Genomic DNA, 9,167 nt, shown 5'->3' on the forward strand with positions numbered 1-9,167 from the left:
CTGTGGATGGAGCCTTCTTCAGTTCCTGCCCATCTCAACCAGAAGCTTTGCTGGCTAGGGAAATTCTCCTCCCTGGATTCCATGTAGCTGCTGCCCCCTGGTGGTTGGTGTGAGGCATTACTGAGGATGACTAGATGGTTAATATGCCCTTTACCCTTCCAGAGCCCAGTCCAGGCTGTACTGTCCCTTGTCTCTGACAGCCTACCCCTTTCTAAATCCAACAGGTACTTTCAGTCCCACGTGTCTCTCTTCTGCAGCATGCAACCACACTATCTTTGAAAAATCCTCTTTGCCTCTAAGAAACTAACTCTGCTGTTCTGCCTAGGCTGAGTGTCTCTCAGGGGATGAATCTTCCTTTCCCACCACTGCTTCCTAGGCTGATAATCCTAAATCTGTCTCTACTTTAGCCCTCTCTCTTAAGCCACCTCCAGGAGGTTCCCCTAAACACTTCAAAATCAACATATATAATCTAAGCATATTACCTGCCCTCAGACCTGGGTTCCCTCTGGAGCCATGTTCCCATAATGACTGACCCCCCTCTGTCCAATCTGGCATTTAAGTCAGATAAATGGCCCCAGCCTTGACCTGATCTTCATGTTCATAGCTATTCAGACTGAAAATTCCCATACAATTTATGTATTATCTTAATGTTTTAAAAAAATCTTACCTGCCAGGTGCAAGTAGCTCACACCTGTCATCCTAGCTACTCAGGAGGCTGAATCTGAGGACTATGGTTCAAAGCCAGCCAGAGCAGGAAAGTCCAAGAGACTTATCTCCAATAGACTACTCAGAAAGAGTGAGTGCTGGAGGGCTAACCTTGAACACAGAAAGGGTCAGGGACAGCATCCGGGCCAAGAGTTCAAGCCCCAGGACACTAAAAAAAAAAAAAAATCTTACCCATACATGGTGGCATATACCTGTAATCCCAGCACTTGGGTGGTGGAGGTAGGAGGATCTTGGTACAAGCCAGCACTGGGTGAGAGACCCTAACTGGAAAACAAACTAAAAGAAAAAAAAATCGATGAAAGGACTGGGGCTTCAAGTGGAAAATTACTTGCCTCATAAGAAAGTTTAATCTCCAGTACTACCAAGGGGAGGGGGCACTCCCGTTCCAATAAGAGAGATAAATGAATCTAAAAAAAAATCACAACATACAATTGAAGAGATCTCCTTGAGTTTTAAAGGAGAACTAGACCTCCAAAGTGGGGAGGAAAGCATTAAAATCCGAGAGGACAGCATATTCACAAGTATGCATGTGAGGATGAGGGGGTTGTGGTGCTAAAGCCTAAACTACAGAAAGATGCTGCTGTGGAGGCCGGCTGGGGCCAGCTCATTAAGTGTCTTTTGATCTCAAAGACTGTGGGAAGCCACTGAAGGTTTCTATCCAGGGAAGCTTTGAATTTTAGACAAGATGCATTTGAGGGGACAAGAGTGGAGGCAAGGAAGCTCAGGAATCTGCTATGCTAGCCTAGGCAATGGCATCAGGGACATGGAGTGGATAATAGGTTTAAAAAGAACCTAGAGATAAATGAAGTCATCAGGGTGTCTGCTTGGATTTAGGGTAACGAACAGAATAGTGTCAGAGAAGAGAGTCCTATTTCCCATTTGGATGCCTGGATGGAGAAGCTGTTCACCAAGATAGGAGAAAAATAGGAGGCACCAAATTTATTCAACTAAGTCCTTATTTGAGTCCTGTATGTTTGAGGTGCCTATAGGATATGCCTTGGATCCAGCAGGGCTAGATTAGAGGTTGAGAGTGTAGCTCAAGTGGTAGTGTGCCTGCAGAGCAGCAGGAGGCCATGAATTCAAATCCCAGTATCCCCTTTCACGCCCCCCCAACCGCCCACACATACACAAGCCAGATGTGGACATAGAGATCAGAAGAAATACAATTTGAGGCGAAAAATAAAAGTAGGAGACACCATCTTAACCGACAAAAAGTTGAGGTTATTCCCAGTCCCATGAAACCCTGTCTCCTCCCATCCCCCAAGAAAAAGACAACAGGGCAGCCTCTGAGGTAGATTTCAGTGGTAGAGCACTTGCCTTGCCTTGGAACTCAATTCCCAGCACAGAAAGGAAGTGAGGGGAAAATGGAGGGGGGAGGAAAGGGAGGGGTGTGTGTGTGTGTGTGCGTGTGTGTGTGTGCGCGTGTGTGTGTGTGTGTGTGTGTATGTGTGTGTGTGTGTGTGTGTGTGTGTTTCTTCCTCCCCTCCTTCCTGCTCAATTTCTCCCATCACTCATTTAGTGGGAAACAATGTTGTACTATATTCCAAGCTTTGAGAAGAGATCACAGCCTCTCAAATAAGCTGCTCCTGGGTTCCTGGTCCACAGAAACTATGGAAAAATAAGTGCTTGTGGTTTTAGGATGGTGAGTGTTGATGTTTTTTTGTTTTGTTTTGGATTTTGGTTTTTGGTCATGGGGCTTGAACTTTGGGCCTGGGTGCTGTCCCTCAGCTCTTCAGCTCAAGGCTAGCGCTCTACCACTTGAGCCACAGCACCACTTCTGGTTTTCTGGTGGTTTATTGGAGATAAGAATCTCACGTACTTTCCAGCCCTGGCTGGCTTTGAACCATGATCCTCAGATCTCAGCCTCCTGAGTAGCTAGGATTACAATTGTGAGCCACCAGTGCTCGGCTGTATGATGAGTTTGGGGTTGATTAATTATACAAGGAAGGAAAGCTTTCCAACAGTGAGGTATTTACTGATCAATAGAGTCAAAACTGCAAAGGAAGACTGATAAATGTTCCTGGATTTGAGAAAAGAAGGACATTCACGTGCTCTATGTGAATGATCTCAGTGAGCTGAGCTGCAGATGGGAGGTGAAGGAGCACTTTGCTATTGTGGGTGCCCAGCATCCACCTCCCCATTGTCTGTAAAACTCCCTGAGTTTTCTCTGAGTAACCACCATGGTCTACCAAATACATTTCCATGAGACTGTCCATCAAGGAGCCCAAGCTGTCCGCAGACCAAGGGAAGGCCACATGACCCAAGCTGCACCAATCACAAGCCCTCCCTGGTATTTGAATCATGAGTTTACGTGACAGGAGGCCCAAACCTGGTAGGAGCTAATTCATGCTGTAGTCAGGCCCCTAAGGAAACTGCCATTCCTTTCCACTACCTCAATTCCTGCTATTGCCCTGGTTCCAATATTTTGTGAAGGCTGGCTCTTGGGTACTACCCTCATTTCCTTCTAATGAATTCCTTTCTTGTTTAACTTAATAAATCGTCTTTGATAATTTGGGATAAAGAGAACAAAGGAGATGCACTCAGGAGCACAGAATAGAGGGAGGTAGAGAAAGAGGGTGTGTGTGTGTGTGTGTGTGTGTGTGCGCGTGCGTGTGCGTGTGCGTGTGTGTGTGTGTGTGTGTGTGTGTGTGTGTGTTAGTTTTTAGGGGGATGGAAACTTGGATGTGCTACTGGCTCAGAAGCAGCAGAGAGGAGATGGAAATCAATGTAGACAGAAAAGAATAGAAAAATGGTGTAAAATTCAGAACAGTCATGATAGAATGGACAATGTATAAGTTTAAGGATTGGATTAGAACCCAGTCTGGGAAATGAAGTAAATGTGGGTATGAAATAGGAAACTATTAAATTTTGCCTTAATTTCACTGGTTGAGACTGAATGGGTAGTTTGAAAGGAAACGCTAGGGAAACCCATGAGTAAGAGAAGGGACTGATCAAGAACTTGGAATGAGCCAAGCACCGATGGTTCACGCCAGTAATCCTAGCTACTCAGGAGGCTGAGATCTGAGGATCACAGTTCAAAGCCAGCCTGGGCAGGAAAGTCTGTGAGACTCTTATCTCCAATTAATCACCAAAAAACCAGAAGTAGTGCTGTGGCTCAAAGTGGTAGAGTACAAAAAAGCTCAGCAGTGCCCAGGCCCTGAGTGCAAATCCGACGACAACGACGACGACGACGACGACGACGACAATGAAGAATCTATATGCTACTTTGCTGTCATTGTTCTCTGGACCAAACTCAGCCCCTTAGACCAGGATTTGGCAAATGAGGCAGAAGGCTAGGGATGTAAAGGAATGAGAGTGTGTGCTGGTCATTTTCCATTTACCCTCCAAGTCTACCCTCTTGCCCTTCTCTTTCCATAAGGACATCATCATTCAGGTTTTTGTGCCCTCAAACTTCTAATTATGTGATCCCTAAGAGAAGCTCCAATGGGGCATTAGAGCAAGAATGGGAAAGAAAACCTGCTAGATATTTCTTCTACTCCAAGGTCTTCTCAGTATCTTGGTTCTGGCAGTAACTGTACATTGTTTTCCACAATACCCCAGCTCCTCAGGCATACTCCATGGCTCTGGCAGGGTCTAGTAATACCATTTCTTTTCCTTGCCCATTCAGACTGAAGGATGGCCACAGCTTCCTGCTGCCTTAAGCTCCCTTCTTGGTTCCCCCCCAACCTGCCCACGGCTCTGCAAACAGTCCCTTCATTAAATTAGCTTCAAAATCCCAGCTGTGGTGCTTTCTGTTTCCTGCTGGGACCTTCACTATTAGAGAGTTAGTGACAGAGATCAGATGGTCCACTATGAGACTCTGGCTGGGCAGGGAAGGGAGAGAAGCGGGAAGGGGTCCTGCAGACTAGCAGACAACAGAAGGATCAAGAGACGAGAGCTCCCTATGAGTTGATGCTCTAGGTGTGCCAGCAGTGAGGTCTTTCAGACCTAGATCAGAGACCAGGAGGCTGGATTTTGAAGACATGGAAAGCAGTACTGAGTTGTGATTAAAACCATACTTTAAAAAAAAATTCTGGGGACTCAGAGTCCTATTGCAGAATCTTTGCTATGTCACTTTATGAAATGTGTCATTTCAGGCAAGTGATTTCACTTGCCTCTATCTATAACATTTGTTTTGTTTTGCCAGTCCTGGGGCTTGAACACAGGGCCTAGGCACTATCCCTAAGCTTCTTTTGCTCAAGGCTGTGTATGTGGTACTGAGAAATCAAACCCAGGGCTTCGTGCATGCCAGACAAGCACTCTACCACTAAGCCACATTCCTAGCCTATATCCCTGTCTTTAAAATGAGGATGTCAATATGAACCTTGAAGCTGTGTGTTTTACACAAAAGCATTTAGCACAAGACCTGGCATATGGTACTCAACGTTTGCTATGTATGTTATACTTCTGAGGAATGACTTAGTACAAGGTATGGTCATGGGAGTAGGTGGCTGAGTGGAATGAAGGTCACCAGGACCCAGTGGAAAGGGAATGTGAGGCAAAATAATTGGAAAAATGCATCATCACGAGGCAATTAAGTAGCCCAGCAGGGCTGGGCCCAAGCAGCTCACGCCTGTAATCCTACCTTGTCAGGAAGCTGAGATCTGAAAATTGTAGTTCAAAGCCAGCCCAGATAGAAAAGTCTGTGAGATTCTTATCTCCAATTAACCATTAAAAAAAAAAAGGAAGTAGAAGTGTGGTTTAAGTGGCAGAAAGCCAGCCTTGAGAAAAAAAAAAGCCCAGGAAGAGTGCAAAGCCCTGGGCTGGGAATGTGGCTTAGTGGTAGAGTGCTTACCTACCATGCATGAAGCCCTGGGTTCGATTCCTCAGTACCACATACACAGAAAAAGTCAGAAGTGGTGCTGTGGCTCAAGTGGTAGAATGCTAGCCTTGAGCAAAAGAAGCTCAAAGACAGTGCCCAGTCCCTGAGTTCAAGCCCCAGGACTGGCACAAAAAAAAAAAGTCTCCTGAATTTTCTTGCCTAGAGATGGCTTGGAACTGTGATCCTCAGATCTAAACCTCTTGAGAAGCTAGAATGACAGGTGTGAGCAACCAGTACCTGGCTCTTACACACTTTTTTTTTTTTTTTCAGTTGAACTCTGGGTCTGTGCGCTGTCCCTCAGCTCTTCAGCTCAAGGCTAAGGCTCTTACCACTTGAGCCACACTACTTCTTCCAGTTTTCTGGTAGGTTATTGGAGATAAGAGTCTCACAGACTTTCCTACCCAGGCTGGCTTTGAACAGTGATCCTCAGATCTCAGCCTCTTGAGTAGCTAGGATTATAGGCATGAGCCACTTGTGCCCAGCTTACACACTTTTCTGAATGTTTTATTTTGTAACTATAGAATATCTCAGTGGTGTAGTGACTAATTTTTAGCAGAATGAACAGTCCTGACTCCTGAAGCCCTCCAGAGTCCCTTCACCCTGTGTCCTCTGGGCACCTCTGGCCTCTGCCACTGGAAACACGAGTCTCCAAAGCCAGCACGTTAAGCTGGGGCCTCCTTGGGGGTCTGCAGAAGGGCCAAGCTTAAGCCTCGCACACAGGGAATTTATGGGACATTTGTTGCCTAGACACTGGGCCACCTTACATTGTCATTGTCGGGGTCCAAGCCCGCATCTTCACCAGTTTCTGCACGCCATGAAGTAGCTGATGACTGACAACCAAAGGAGATGGGGAAGGGGCTCTGCTTTTCCACTCACCTTTTCCTGTCTTGCTCTGTCCCATTCTGGAATCTTCCCTAAGGCCTTGGAAAGGGCTGTCGTTTGCCTGGAATGGTCCCTCAGTCACTCTATGGACTCATCCTTCAAGGGCCCGCCACCTTCCTCAAAGCCCGGCACATCTCCAGTCCCCACGGCCGCGTCCTGTCCACACACCACACCCCACAATAACCTGTTTCTTTGATCTCCTGAGTTGTTTCCCGTGGTCGAGTCTGACCCATTTCTGGGCCTCTAGGGTCCCTGGGTCACTTCTCATGGCCTCCTCACACACTTCCACAAGTGCCTCGTGGCCCCCTCACACGCTCAGGCGCATGTGCTCACTCAAGGGGGAACGTTCCAGAGGCGTGAGGCAAGGCTTCGAGGTTCCCGCCAAGGTAGACTTCCGGTCACTATTGCGCAGGCGTAAATTCCAAGCCCCCCCCCCCCCGCCCCTTCCTGGTTCCTGCCAACGCAGACTTCCGGTCCTGGTCAGAGCACCAGTGCGGAGTCCTTCAGCCTGCTCTGGAGTTTACTCTTCCGGTTTGCATCAGTGGGCCTCAGAGGGCGTGGCCTAAAAGTGGAGAAGAGGGCTGCTTTGTAGTGGGCGTGGTCTTTCACATGGGCGGGGCTTTGAGTAAGGCGGAGTCTGAAGGCTGGAACACAAGCCGAAAATCAGAAACCTACCCAGGTAAGAGCAGAGCCTGCTTGTGGGGACAAAACCCAGCCTGCAGACTTGAACCTGCGGACTGGAGGTTCTATAATTTTAGCCCAGTTGGTACAAAAAAAGATTGGCTAAGGCAAGCAGCAGCTCTCACCTCTAGGCACAAGTAAACCTCAAAACACAGGAGAGCCTCAAATCCTTAGGTGTCTAGGATCAAGCTCCACCTTGCTGTCCATACTGGAGTAGAGAGTCAATGTTTCCATGTTTATCCATCAGGAAAGTGACTTCCCTTTCCCTGGCCAGTGGCCTATCAAAAAAACTCAGATAAAACCCACACAGGAGGGCTGGGAATGTGGCTCAGTGGTAGAGTGCTTGGCTAGCATGCATGAAGCCCTGGGTTCGATTCCTCAGTACCATGTAAACAGAAAAAGCAAGATGTGGCGCTGTGTCTTAAGTGGTAGAAGGCTAGCCTTGAGCAAAGGAAGCTCAGGGACAGTGCCCAGGCCTTGAGTTCAAGCCCTAGGACTGGCAAAATAACAACAACAAAAGCTATACAGGATGCCTGAGTATTAAGAAGACTTTAAGTGGCCAGGTGCCAATGGTTCACAACTGTAATCCTGGCTACTCAGGAGGCTGAGATCTGATTACAGCTGTTTAAAAGTAGCCCATAAGTCCATCACCAGGCCCTGAGTTTAAGCCCCAGTACCAATACCAAAACAAAACAAAAAACAAAAACTTTGAGGCAGGCAGTATAACAACTCCCTCCCCAGGACTGGGTGTTATTTACACAGTAGCCAACTGGATCAGCCTTAGCTTCTGGTACATCAACATAGGGCAAGGATCCCAGACAGGCTCCCAGATGTGAGCAGGTGCACCCTTGCCACTATGAAAGGTCTTGAGAATCCTTATTCAAGCTATCCCCACTCTGGGGCCCTTGCTCCCTTCCCACTCAGGAAAAACTTGGTATTACATATTGCCTAAGAGTTCCTGAGCCCTTACCCAAAGGGAGGGGAGGGGAACCACAGGCACTACCTCAGCTATAGCCACCAGTAACTGGAAGTGTGTGGCCTCTGATAAAGGAAGAACAGAAGCTAAGAGGTATGAAAAGAGGTGGGGACAAATCCCAGGCAGAGAACTGCCTGTACTTTCAGTGTCCAAACCTCAGAGTTCCATCAGCTTTGATGTTGGTCGGCTCACATCACTGAACCTAGTTAAAAATCCTAGGAGGGCTGGGAAGGTGGCTCAGTAGTAGAGTGCTTGCCTCATATGCATAAGGTCCTGGGTTTAATTCCTCAGCACCACATAAACAGAAAAAGCTAGAAGAGGTGCTGTGGCTGAAGAGCTGAGGAACAGCACCCAGGCCTTGAGTTCAAGCCCCACAACCTCCTTCCAAAAAAAACAAAAAATCCTAGGAGGCAGGCGCTGCTGGCTCACGCCTGTAATTGTAGCTACTCAGCAGGCTGAGATCTGAAGATCATGGTTCAAAGCCAGCCTGAGCAGGAAAGTCCAGACCATTATCTCCAATTAATCACCAGAAAACAGGAAGTAGAACTGTGGCTCAAAGTGGTAGTGCTGCCTTGAGCAAAGCCCAGGCCAAGTTTAAGCCCCTCCCCCCCCAAAAAATCCTAGCAGCCCGTCCTCCAAGAATACACAAGAGCAAAGCGTATGTGGATACGGATGGGAGGATGTGACTCCTGTCAGTAATTTTTTTTTTTTCTGGTCAATCATGGGACTTAAACTCAGGGCCTGGGTGCTGTCCCTGAGCTCTTTTTGCTCAAAGCTAGTGTTCTAGCACTTGAGCCACAGCTCTACTTCTGGTTTTCTGGTGGTTAACTTGGATGTAAGAGTCTCATGAACTTTTCTGCCCAGGCTGGCTTTGAACATAATCCTCAGATCTCAGCCTCCTGAGCAGCTAGAATTACAGGCATGAGCCACTAGCACCCAGCTTGTACTTCTCTGACAGAGTAAAAGAGACACGGAGAGTGGAATGAGCCTATGGGAACAGCTGGCATTGATCCAGCAGCCCACCCTCCTGGGCCCCCCTTCTCCCCAGCCCAACAAGAAAGAGTCCTGGAGAGCCTTGGG

General features: G+C 47.6%; 1 protein-coding gene across 1 annotated transcript in view; it reads right to left on the minus strand.

Annotated features, from left to right (window-relative positions):
- LOC138811236 (POU domain, class 2, transcription factor 2) overlaps window positions 1–6,472 on the minus strand; it is an 81,327-nt gene extending 74,855 nt beyond the window's left edge. Inside the window, exon 1 of the mRNA XM_069998931.1 lies at window positions 6,425–6,472. The gene's annotated coding sequence lies outside the window, so the exon portion shown is untranslated. The remainder of the gene's footprint in view (window positions 1–6,424) is intronic.
- Between the last annotated feature and the right edge of the window lie 2,695 nt (window positions 6,473–9,167).

The sequence above is a fragment of the Dipodomys merriami genome, unplaced genomic scaffold (genome assembly GCF_024711535.1).
Source record: "Dipodomys merriami isolate MVZ:Mamm:240054 unplaced genomic scaffold, mDipMer1.0.p SCAF_52, whole genome shotgun sequence".
Lineage (NCBI taxonomy): Eukaryota > Metazoa > Chordata > Mammalia > Rodentia > Heteromyidae > Dipodomys > Dipodomys merriami.